The sequence below is a fragment of the Mixophyes fleayi genome, chromosome 2, assembly GCF_038048845.1.
Source record: "Mixophyes fleayi isolate aMixFle1 chromosome 2, aMixFle1.hap1, whole genome shotgun sequence".
In the NCBI taxonomy this organism is placed as follows: domain Eukaryota; kingdom Metazoa; phylum Chordata; class Amphibia; order Anura; family Limnodynastidae; genus Mixophyes; species Mixophyes fleayi.
This window is the reverse complement of record NC_134403.1, coordinates 341,103,483-341,117,055: the sequence shown is the minus strand read 5'-3', so window position 1 is coordinate 341,117,055 and position 13,573 is coordinate 341,103,483. Positions and strand designations below refer to the sequence as shown.

At 37.1% G+C, this 13,573-nt stretch overlaps 1 protein-coding gene across 1 annotated transcript in view; it reads left to right on the top strand.

Moving 5' to 3' along the window:
• Positions 1-5,733: 5,733 nt before the first annotated feature.
• The window catches only part of HTR1F (5-hydroxytryptamine receptor 1F), a 170,782-nt gene continuing 162,942 nt past the window's right edge, over positions 5,734-13,573 (top strand). Inside the window, exon 1 of the mRNA XM_075198210.1 lies at positions 5,734-5,976. The gene's annotated coding sequence lies outside the window, so the exon portion shown is untranslated. The remainder of the gene's footprint in view (positions 5,977-13,573) is intronic.

Below are 13,573 nucleotides of genomic sequence, written 5' to 3'. Positions count from 1 at the left end.
TCCCACCCTAAACCCTCCAACTACTATCAGTGTCCAGGATCTTGCTTCCTACTTCAAGGATAAGATTAATAAGATCAGACTAGAAATGGTATCCTCTTCCTCGACTAGCATTCAGCTCAATTCCTTCCCAGCATCCTCTCTTCATTTGATCCCACACTCTTCTTATACAAACATTACAATCACTAGGTTTTCTCCTATCTTGGTTCTCATCCTACAAATCTAATCGCTATTTCAGTTTTAGTTTCTCTAATCGCTATTTCAGTTTTAGTTTCTCTGGGTCCACCTCTGAATCCGCTTCCTTTACCAGTTGGAGTACCACAAGGCTCAATACTAGGTCCTCTGCTGTCTCAAACTTTACCACTTCTCTTGGAAAACTAATAAGCTCATTTAGATTTCAGTATCATCTGTATGCAGATTATACACTAATTTATCTATCCTTTCCGGATCTCTCGCCATCTGTAGTTGTCCCATGTTACTGACTGTCTTTCTGCAAATAGTTCTTGGATGGCCTCTCATGAACTCAAATTAAATCTTTTAAAAACAGAGCTAGCAATATTCCCTCCTGCCATCAGAAGTTATTTACCTTATATTACAATTTCTGTTGACAACATGACCATAAATCCCACTCTGCCTTGACCGGTGGTAGTCAGCATATCGATGCTGACTACCCCGACAAGACTCACCCCGACGTGACTATTCCGAAGGAGCTGGTTCCCCACCCTGCCCAGGTGCAGCCAAACAGGAATGTTTTCCTGGGGTTCGCAGCAGGACTTTCTCAGAAGCCTGGACAGTCGAAATCAGCATTTGCTGGTGACATAACGGTTGTGCCCACCTCACCTGTTGTAAGTATAGACTGGTCTGATTATCCAGAGATGTTGAGTGTGCCAGACTTCGCACATGACCAGAGAAATAATGTGACTTTACAGCATGTCTTTAAGTTGTCTAGTAGTGTTAGAGATATTGCGAGACCTGTGAACTTGGCAGGCTGTATGCCATCATATGTGGTCAAAAATAATGTATTATTTTGAGTTGCTGCGGTGAAGGGAAGGAAAGTAGAATAATTGGAATTTCCACAAGTCCATATACCCTTAGTGCTAGAAGCTGCACACAATAAGATGGGTCGCAGAAACTTAGGGGAAGGTAAAATGAGAGAACAAGTTCTACACAGGTTTTGCGGCCCAGAGTCTACGTAGCCGTAAAAGGGTTTTGCAGGGCTTGTCTTGGATGTCAGAAAACCCGTCCCACTGTTGCAGTACAGTCATCATTACAAAGGGCTCATAAGCATCCATTTCCACAAATAAGGGGCTATGACAGTGGCGGAACCAGGAAGGGGGGGCGATCGGGGCGACACTTGCTGCCGACGGCTGCACAGTATGTGCAGGTCCGTCCAGCCGTGACAGGCAGGGACAGTGTGCTGCCCGGCTGCTCTGACTGTGTGCTGATGCTGATGATGATGAAGGAAATGTCTCTTCCACAGCTATACAAAATACACTTTCATCATCAGCAGCAGCAGTAGCAGCAGCAGCCTGAAATGGTGTGACTGCCGTGAAGAGTGGTTACAGAGTATCTGCAAGGAACTCCTTTGTAAAGGCAAGGTGGGAGTTGCCTGTCTATCAAGCTAAGGCCATGGGAGGAGTCTCAACAATATAAACCTGTGTTGTGCACTTGTGCATTCCGACCGATGCCAAACAGAGGCCGGTATCTAGACAGGAAGTTTATGTCTAGCCAGTGATAGGTTGCCTGGTGTCATTCTGGCAGAAATAAAAGCACAATAAAAGCACTGTTTTCAGCAAGAAGTTGTTTGTGTATGAATCATCTAAGAATGCCAGTGTCATAGTATATACATGATATAATAGAGTGTCCTGCTTTATTGTATGTTCAAAAAACATGTCAGAACCATCAACTAACCAAACCAATAGTAAAATACTTTTAACCCCTGGTTCTGCTAATAATACATGCATTTTCATATTACTTCATTTCATTGATCAGACAAAATATTACTGTGTCGACAGTTTTAGAGATTTGTTGGATGTTTGCTGTACTGAGTTCTTGTTACACGTATAAAGGAACTGTCATTATGTAATTGGATTTATACCAACATCCCTGGTTGGAAATTAGGGACAAGAAAGGATCACATCCATGATCCACTCAAACCATGCCCGGATTAGCCCACACTCCCATTTGTGGTGTGATCATATATATCACCCCGCAGTCGAAAACCAGTACAGCCCCAGACAAATGAAACTGTTGGTAGATATGGAATTGACAAGATATTAATACTATTGTAGTAAGGAAACTCCAGATCCCACCAGAGTTAATTAATTTGCACAGATAACCATCCTTATTGGAGTTTACCTTATTTCCTAAAGTACCTGAATATTATCAATGACAATTCAACATTTTTCATGAACTCTAGTTGCTGCTTCCATGGACTCCAGTGTAAAATGCACTAACATTTATTTTGCTCACATTAGCTTACTGTTTACAATACAACTGTGCTCACTCATTTACATACAGATTTTATACCCTTCACTAGGGGGTAAATGTATCATCCTCCGATTTTTTCAACTCTCCGGAAATCGGCGACTTTGCATTGAAAATTTAAGGCAGCGATGGCTTGTAAAGAAAAGTTTGCCTTTACAAGCCATCGCCGCTTTAAATTTTTAATGCAAAGTCGCCGATTTCCGGAGAGTTGAAAAAATCGGAGGGTGATACATTTACCCCTAGGAGTTTACTGTGGCATCACCATAGTCCAGGTCAGAGCTGTCATAGCGCATGGGCATGCTGGGCAATTGCCAGGGGCCCCATGAGCATAGGGGCCCCAAATTTTCAGTATAGTATTCCTGGAGATTTATTCAGAACCTTCAAACCCTTTTTATTAAAACGTTTAGATGCACTAATCACCTCAGTATCAGCTGTTATCTGTACATATGATCTGGCTGTTGCGAATACATAACGCCCTCTGTATTATTTACCAAACTGAGTACTAGTTTTATGTTGAATTCCACTCTAAGGCTCATGTTATATTGTCCAAACGTTTGTGTGGATTAATCTTTGCTGTACAGAATGTTGTTTAATGTTTAATCACTGATTTTGTTGGAGGTACCAATAAATATAAGCTTAATTTTATTGATAATTTCCATTTTTGTTCCTGTGATTGGTTGTGTAAGTTGGACCCCAGTGCACTGCATTGCCTGGGGGCCTATAATGCTATTTAGATGGCCCTGGTCCAGGTATAAGACATCACTTTCTTATCATTCCCCATGTAGTTCCACAAGAGGTATACTAAATAAATCACATATAGTAAAATGGAAAGCTCCTTTATTTCAGTCTATGGAATGATTTGCAATATTGGACTAATAGATTTTTTATTTGACTAATTATTTAAACAAAGAAAGTAATCTAAAGACTTTTGAAGGTATAAAAAAGCCAACAGCTGCATTAGGTGTAAAATAATAAAAAAAACACAAATATACTGTCACCAATAATATTACCAATGTTGCTGTTCTTATAAAGATGCAACATAGCATTAAATTTCCCTTGAAATAAGCAGACATTAAGGGTATGATATTTTTTTTGTTGGTGTATTACATGCAATCATTGAGCAATGATTCATTCAATAAGCAGATTAGAGGAGAATCAGTTTATCGACCTACGATTATTCTTTGTAATGATGCACAAAAGAGGGAGAGACGTGTCTTGAGGACTATTCAATTTAGAGTAGAGATGCCTTTTGTAATCAATGTATAATCTTAAACGCGAGGTGATGAGAAAAATGTGGGATGCAATGCTTAGTCAGTACATTTTACTGAAAATTTGTTCATTTCAAGGCAATATGAAAAAAGGCAAGTTGATAGGAGTGGAGAAAGATAATGGAAAGATATGATAATCCTGAAGGTAATATGTGAATGTCATTGTGATGTCCTTCAAGTACTGCAGCGGGGATAAGCGTGGATAAAGAGCAAGGGTCAGTGTTTGGAACACCAGATCCTAATACTTATGAGTGATAAAAAACAAAATGGGTTTGTTTATGTCTTACAATGTATAAACACAAAAATATGTTAGTACTGAAAGTACCTTTTCTGACTATTGTCTTTTTGTATTAACAGCCTGCTGTTGTGTCTTCTATAAGTTAAAGTGAGGCATTCAGGGGCGCACCAAAAAAAAAAAAAACACGAGAGAGAGCTGCTGCGCTGCGCATGCGCCGTTTCGGCAGAGTTGTCCTATACAGCAGCCGCGGCGTTGCCAAAGAAGCGTCCGTGGCGGTGCTGTATACAATACAGCACCGCCGCGGATGCTTCTTTGACAGCTCCGCGGCTGCTGTATAGGACAGTGCCACTATGGTGGGCACTGAGTTAGCGCAGGGGGGGGGGGTTTCCTGGAGACTCAGAAACCCCCCCCTGTGTGCGCCACTGGCATTGGACCTTGCAAAAAGTACTGCTTATGATTTTTCAGGGTACTAAATGTTGTTTGAGCCAATTTGCTTGGTTATATTCAGAAACAGTTTTGGTTATACCTAGACATTAATGTAGAACAACAAAGTAGCTTTATTCAAAATAATGAAAGTGTTTATAAATGTAAACTAAAATAAACGTAATTGGCTTGAATCATTAAGGAAAGTAAAGCAAAAAAAGGAGTTAATGTTCTCTGGGACAAACCATGTTACAATGCAAGGGGTGCAAATTAGTTTATTATTTTGCTCATAAGATAAATACTGGCTTTTTTTTAATCTAACACACAAATGCTTGATAACTGTACTTTTACACTGAAATTTAAAGTTGATCTAGGACATGCCCTACGCCAACTATAAATCTATCATCACATTTTAAATTTACCTCCCCCTCCAATGCAACATGGTTTTGCCCAGGTGCAAAGTTACTTTTTTTTTATGCTTTGTTCTCCTTAATGACTCAGGTCCAATTACTGTACAAAAGGAATTATTTGCAATATCCTCAAAATATCAGATTGCCAAAGAGTTCATATGATAGCTCAAGCATCTTCAAAACACACTGGTTACACCACAGAGATGAAAGAAATCACGTTACAAAATCCTGAGTGGAGAAAATAGTGCATTCTGTGTTCATGGTCTATCGTGAACTTTCTACCAATTTTGCATTTAAGGGCCATTATAATTAGGGATCAATGATCATTATGTTTAGGTCAACTAGGGCACCAATAGCTAGTGCTTGTACTCTTGTGAATATTGATTCTAATGACAAATTGACTGCCTATGCTATGTATAGGTAAAATATTGTTGGCAACATGGCTTACCTTTTTGAATTTGTGGCACCAAAATCAGATTGTTAGCTCTGCTGGACACTTCAGCTGTAAGTACTGTGTGATGTCTACAGTGCATATTTAAGTATTTTATTTTATTAGGTGCACCAAATCAGGACAGTATTTTATAAATACATGCATAATCCAAAAACAAACTACACAAACATCTAATTATTCTCTCTCCTGTCAGACAGAAAAGATTATTTTGTAATACAGCTTAATTTATAAAAACGAGCTGAATGTATATCTATTCCCGTGCTATAAGTAAATAACAGAGTAGCAGCGCAGATTTTAATAGTACGTGGGTCACAGACTACCAATGTCATTATCATGGAAATTGCATACTTGAACCTTTCAGAACGTACAATATGCCCAGCAGATGGCAGTATACAGCCAATCTCAGCTAATGGAACGTTACACACACAGTAGAAGAAATGAATTCAGAACAATCAGCCCTTGGGCTGCCTGCAAGTCGCTCTGAACAGCATTTGCCTTATTTTTTCCTACAATATTTTTGCCTTGTCTTATTTAGTACTCTAAGGGTGGTCACATTTCTATGTCCTTGTCTCTGAACGCACACATGGATTAACAAGGAATCAGATTCAAGGCAATATCTTCATATTATTCTACATTTATTCTGGAAATGATAAGAAAGTTGTACCACTATATTGGAGGAAAGCAGATGGGATTCATAGATAGGTAAGTGTATTCCAATAAAATGCTATTTTCTTTCATCAGAAATCTTAAAAAACAATATTTATATCTATACATCATAGAATAAATTAAATGAATATTACAAATCCACTGTTGCACAATTTCCCATTTTTTTTATCCACTACATATGTGTTCTAAAGTTGCTTAAATACACAGGAGAACAAATGGGAGCAAAACATTTCCCCTGGTGATTGATAAAAGTTCTGGAAACTTAGTTAATATTAATATTTCTGCTGGGAGTCTTCTTGCAATGTTTATACATCATAATTACATGTTTATACTGTATAATTACAGTTTTATCATTTTGTTCAGACAATTTGATGACTGATACATAGGATAGTGAATTTATAAAGTATTACAGTATCTTGGGCAACAAAATGTACCGTTTTTTTTTTTTTTGCATTTTTCTGCTAAAAAAAATTTAAATTATTCCCAAATCCCTTTTATTGGATTGCACATAACCAGACTCTTTCCCAAAACAGTTTGGGAATACATTTCTGTAATATTTTGGATGAAAATTCCAGTGTAAGTGTACATTTTATTATACTTGTGTGTTTCGGTGTGTAGCTTTGAAGCTCAGCAATATGGGTTGTTTGGTACCAGGTGAATAAACAGTTTACCACCCAGAGCTTAAAAATCCAAACATGCTTGCAAGGGCAGTGGTGCAAGTAAGTGGCAATAACTAAACAGAAAAATAGTTGCAGTAATGTGTCTCCTTGAGGGTAGCAGATTGTTTGGAATCACAGATGGAGCAGACTTTAGTGTGTGTTCTACAGTGCACAATCCAAAGCATACTATATTACAGCTGATTCCTATTCACTTCAACAGAAAAAGAGTGATAATGATCTGTCTAATCAGGGAACTAAATGTCGCAATAAAGACACGGGTCATAAGACCCAGAGGAGCACTTCTAGTGTAACACATTATCATGTATATATATATATATATATATATATATATATATATATAAATATATATATATATATATATATATATATATATATATATATAAAAACAGGCAGCTGTTTACATATAAAGAATAACAAATAATCTGTGCCACCCACTAAGTGTTCCAAAATAAAATGTATAGCAGGCTCGGTCGAGGCAACTCATACTTTGATATATGAGCAAAGTAGTAATAATAATATTAATAATAATAATAATAATAATAATAATAATAATAATAATAATAATAATAATCGTATAAAATGTTTTAAGAAACTATTTGCATCATAATTTACCACTTTAAGGCCGTAGGATTTGACCCTTAATGACCAGACCAGATGTCACATTTTGTGATGTGCCACTTCTAAGGGAAATAACTTTTTCATTTCTTTTTCTATGTGAAATTTAGTTTTTATATGACCAGATAGGGCTTTCTTGTTTTACATTAGGACACTTTGGTGAGCATATAAATTAAAGAAATGTGGAGAAAATATACTTTTTCCTCATTCCTCACCCAGCTACTTTCACATCATTTGAACAACCTAAGATAACCCCTAAAGTTTCTCTTGGGTATAGAGATATGTATAGGTAGGGCCAGGGGGATTGGCATGATTTGGAGTCTTTTCTTTGTCATTTTGTAGGACATTCACATATTTTAAACGAGAGTGTGTGACACTTACATAAAGTGCACAAGTGTAGTAGGTATTGTGTTTTCTGGCATGATAGCTATTGGGTTAGGAAAATGCATGAGTGTCACTCCCAGAATATTATATTGTCTAGTTTGATGAAGATTAGGTTAAGAAAGTGCACGAGCGTCACAAGGTATGATGCTTTCTAGTATGATAGATATTGGATTATTGAAGTGCACGTGTGTCACTCTCACAGTATTATATAGTGTAGTATGATGACGATCTGGTTAGGAAAGTGCACAAGTGTCACACACAAGGTATGATGCTGTCTAGTATGATACATATTGGGTTTGGGAAGTCCACGAGTGTCACTCCCACAGTATTATATTGTCTATATGATGGAGAGCGGGTTAGGGAAGTGCACAAGTGTCACACAACAAGGTGTGATGCTTTCTAGTATTCTGGGGATCGGGTTACATAAGGTTATCATAAGTTATGATGCTTTCTAGTAAGATATAGAGCAAGTTATGGAGTGCACAAGTCTCACACACAAGGTTTGCTGGTTTCTGGTTTGAAGGAGAGCGGTTTAGAGAAGTACACAAGTGTCACACACAAGGTACAATGTTTTCTAGTATGATAGATATTGGGTTAGGGAAATGCCTGAGTTACTCCCACAGTATTATATTTTCTATTATGATGGAGAGCGGGTTATGGAAGTGCACAAGTGTCACATACATGGTATGTGCGTTTCGATAGTGGGTTATGGAAGTGCCTAAGAGTCACATACAAGGTATGATCCTTTCTACATGATAGATATTGGGTTAAGGAAATGCCTGAGTGTTACTCTCACAGTATTATATTGTCTATACGATGCAGAGCGGGTTAGGGAAGTGCACAAGTGTCACATACAAGGTATGATGCTTTCTAGTATTATGGAGATCGGGTTACATAAGGTTATCATAAGTTATAATGCTTTCTAGTATGATGTAGAGCAAGTTATGGAGTGCACAAGTCTCACACATAAGGTATGATGCTTTCTAGTGTGATGGAGAGCAGTTTAGGGAAGTGCACTCAAGGTATTTTTTTATTTTTTTTTATTTTTTTTAAATGAATTGATATATTTTTTTATAACTCAGGGAGTTCTGATTGTGACGGGAGACTCCAATCAATCTCCTCTGCACACTAACCATATTATAACCAATGTCAGTTAGGTCTAGCAGATCATATGTAAGCATTATTGTACAGTTTGAGTGTCAGGGGATATTTGATGTGGTCCTTACCTACAATGCTATGTAGGCCCCACTACACAGGAAATTCCTGGTGATATTATTATGATATACAATATAGTTTATTAGCATTTATTTATATAGCACCTGCATACTCCGCAGTACTTTCCAATTGGAAACAATCATAGTAATAAAACCGTATATTAACAAACAGAAAAAGAGGTAAGATATACCCGTTAGCAAGATTACAATCTATAGAATATCAGGAATTTGATGCATGAGGTTAAATATCACAGATTGAATATTGTTCCAGCCGTATTGCAAGCAAAAAAGTGCTTAGTGGGACTATGTGATCCAGTCACACAGCAATGTTGTTTTCTAGTCGGAAAGTTGTTTGAGGGGCCGTAACTGGGTAGAATAATCTTGGGTGGTTAAGAGTGTGCTTCTGGAATTTAATTAAGCGTTCATAAAATGATGCTTTTTAAGGAATTGCTTGAATATTTGGAGTCTAGTGGAAAAGGGGAAATTCCTCTTGGACCAAGCAGAGAATTCCACAGAATGGGGGCAGTCAGAAAAAGTCCATGAATGGGAATCAAGTAATGCGTGGGAATGAGTAGCCTTGTATGTTATTAGAAGAATTTAAGTATTCTATAGTAGTTTCAGTAAGGCGCAGACAACCAATGTGGGTTTATATATATATATATATATATATATTCTGAGCTGAATCTTGACTTTCGTGCATATGCCTTAACAAGCTAAAATTAGGCCAGGTATTTTATGCTTACAGCATGCAAACACATTATGGCCACCAGATGCACAGCTTCCTCACAAGGTTTGCTTAGAAACCTAACATTTACCTTGATTAATTTAGCCTGGCTGTGAGGCTGGTGAAGGGGAATCCATTTGTTTGCACTGTTATATGTTCATTTATTTCATTGTATCATCTGGCTTCCAGGTATTTAAACCACTAGATTTGCAAAACATTTCTGTATGTTGGATTTGTGGCTTTTTCAATATTTGTTACAATGTTTTCACATGAGATTTTCTTTAGGTTTATGTCAAGATGCTTTAATAATCATCATTCTGTTGCCAGATAATAAATATTCCATTGTAATGTTTTTTATTGCTACTACATTTTAATACTTATATCTCTCAACAACTCAAATAACCACATATAGCCACAGATTCTGGTGATTTATGAAAACATAAACAGTGTTCCAGCATACATGTGCATATCTTACTATACACGCTCATAAACATCATACGCCATTAAAGGCTGTGATATGTGATTAATGTTATCCATTAGCTGTCTAGTTCTTAAATTAATAATATCACCTACCATATTTATTGGCATTGTATTGGCTAACTCTATTATAGTATTTAGTATCTGCAACTTACAGATGTAGCTCATGATACTTACATTTGGATTTTGACCTGAAATTGCATGCTTAAAATAAAGAAACACACTGTTCCTGTCATTAAGTCCTGACACTTAACATACCCCAGGAAACCGCTTAATCAAACAAACATTTTACCACATCCATGTCTGAAAATAAAAATAGCACTAAGCTTGTGCGACTGCTTGGGCCTGTTCGTATACCTGACTTGCCTGGGATTGTGTGATAGGGTCAATTTTACTGTCTTGGGTTGCTTGCAGGTTATATCCTGTCATGAGATATCCTATCCTAGAGTCACAGGCAGGCTGGGCTGGGGGGGGCAAGGGGGCATCTGCCCATCGGCCGGTCTCATAGTGGGCTACCTTGGGCTGGGTCACTGGGCTACCTGCAATTTCTTTCCTTTAAAATGTTCCTAATAGGCTGCTGAGTGGAATCTAGCCCCCCAGGGCTAAAATTTGCCAGCCCTCCCCTGCCTAGAGTCATCAAGAGATGTGATGGAAGATATACAGTGGAGCAGGATACATGACCAGGCAGTCGATAGGGTACAGCGATCTATTCCAATTTTTATATTAGCAATGCTGAGATGTATCTTTATTGATTTAAGCAAGGAGACACATGAAAAAAATTTGCGATAGAAAGTGGACAGAGGCAATTGGATTCAAAAGATAGACAGCTTGAAGTATGATACAGGAATGTATATAAGTTTGCTTAGTGTATTAAAATCACTCATTTCTTTTTTTTTAGTGTTACAAAACACTTTTAGCATCATTTTCCATCTAATTTTATAACTCCAGGTATAATGGGAGCCTGTATTCAGGTAAAAATAAGCAAACGGCATCAAATAATTTCATGTGGCAAAAATACATAGATCAACGGAATACTGAGCTTTTTGTAAACATCTGCAGGACTATAAGTAAACAATAAGTTGGATTTATGAACTTGTAACTTCAGATTGTATGTAAATAGTTCTGATACCAGGTGTAACATGCTTAAATATGTTCTTATATATGTTCCTATTACATTCTGCTTGACTAAGGTATATTCATATAATACTCAAGTGATTATAATATATGTATAAACTCTTGTAAAAAGTATATCCGTAATTGGTGAGTAGAGTGGCTCAAACTAAGCAGATTAAAATTTTATTCCATTTTGAGCGGCTCAAGGGCTTCAACCTTGTTTGTGGTGATGTGTGTGTGGCCGGTTTAATTTGGGTCCTACTGGTGCACCTTATTTGTCAATCAAAGTTTAAGTTTTCCACTCGCATTTAAAACAAAAGATATTAGATTATAAAATGTTCCATGCCCAAGTATACATTTTTTCGAATATTTCAAAAAATTTCAATGTTCAAGTTTAGATGACAAGTTTGTCGTTTGTATGGCAAACCATCACAAATATCATACAATGTAGCCAATTAAGCTACAAGCTATAATTAGAGCAGGACACTGATGCAATAATGATGCTAAACAACTTGGCATTATTACTGAGCCATCTGGGTGAGAAAACGTCCCTGATGGTAGCATATGCTGTATATATTGGTTCGGTTTTCCGTACTTCACATTGGTTCACCTATTAAATTCTCACCATGACCTCCCCATAATGTGAACTGCTTTTTCCATATTCTTAACTAGAAATATATTTTCCAGCGCTGCTTGTGCATCTCATAAGACGCTCTCCTATGCCTAGCAAAATTTGCAGTCGGAAAACCATGACACTTTTGCTCATGTCTCATGTCTGTTCAAACCAAGTCTTAGTTCACCCAAACCACTTTCTGATTACCCAAAATGTGCCCATTTTGATAAGTCCACTCCCAATTTGAGCAATCCATTCTGGGACTGTCATGATTAAATTGTGACTGTGGGACAGGTACGCCCTTCTGTAAACTCATTCTAATATTATGGATTATGGAAAAGCATCTCAGTGGGATGAAAACTACAACATAATACTTTTGCTGTCATTTCCCTCGCTCACCTATAGTCCAAACCACCCTGGCAACAATCAACCATCATTTACATCACATATATATATATATATATATATATATATATATATATATATATATGTCAACAATTAAATACAGAAACGGTGCGCACGAAAGTTAAAAGTTCAGTATTTGGTAGTGCTAATTCTTAATCGTTGTATAAGTCCACGATACTTTGAACACCAGCAGACCATACTCTGCGCGTCATTCCCTTCAAACACCCGATCTCCACGGGGAAACAGCAACACACCTATAACATCAAAAAGACAGGGGCGCTTCCATGGTGTAAAATCCAAGTAAAATGTTTATTTCCAAAACATTAAAATTACACGTACCAGGACTGAGAAGTTTTCAGGCATAAATCAGTAGGTGTCACACCTCCTGACAAAGTCCTCAAGGATGAAACGCGTAGAGGTGATGGTGGAATATCTGTGAGGATCACACTGATAGGATATCCCCACTTGGATGCTAGATACCTACTGATTTATGCCTGAAAACTTCTCAGTTCTGGTACGTGTAATTTTAATGTTTTGGAAATAAACATTTTACTTGGATTTTACACCATGGAAGCGCCCCTGTCTTTTTGATGTTATATATATATATGTGTTAAACATTGAGTTCTGTCTTTCATTTAGTCTGTATTCCTTCACAGACATTATCTACTTAGGATCTTAAATAAAAATATCCCAAACGCTGCCTCCAATTTGTCATGACATGTGTCATCTGAGCCTGCTTGACATATGGGTATAAAAGAGTTAATCAACAGTCAATCTCTCACTATTATTTTTCAAAGCTGGCACTCTGAGGAAGTCTTCAGTTACTCCTTGACTTATCTCAAAATACATTCTCAACCTAATATAATCAGTTACTTTAAAACAAAGCCTAAAAGTCAAGTGAATAATTTAAGAACACAAACACAGAACATTAAGAAATTTAGTTTAATGTGACAAAGAAAGTCACAATGATTATTGTATAGGAAAGATATCAAAATGACATACAGAAATACAATTACAAACATTTTATATAGACAGGATTAACACAGAAACCATAAACTCACATATTTTTCTTGGAACCTGTGCCAGAGAAGGCTGCAAAATGGACAGAACTTCAATAGCAGATTGACCCCCCAGAGGTAAAGACTTTTAACAATTTTCATTATCTTTGCAATGTTTTCTTCTTTTACCAAAATCCCTTTCACTGTGAGGTAACTGAAAGTAGAGTGGGGTATGATAATTGGTTTTAGGTCCGGCTTTGATGGTCCTTTTCATGCACACTTTTCTAGAGATGATTTTTATGTCTAGAATATCTCTCTCAATGAAAGAGAATATGAATTTATGCAAATAGACATATGGAACATCATTATCAAATATGGATTCCTTATCAGACTGGTATTTAGGGGTGACA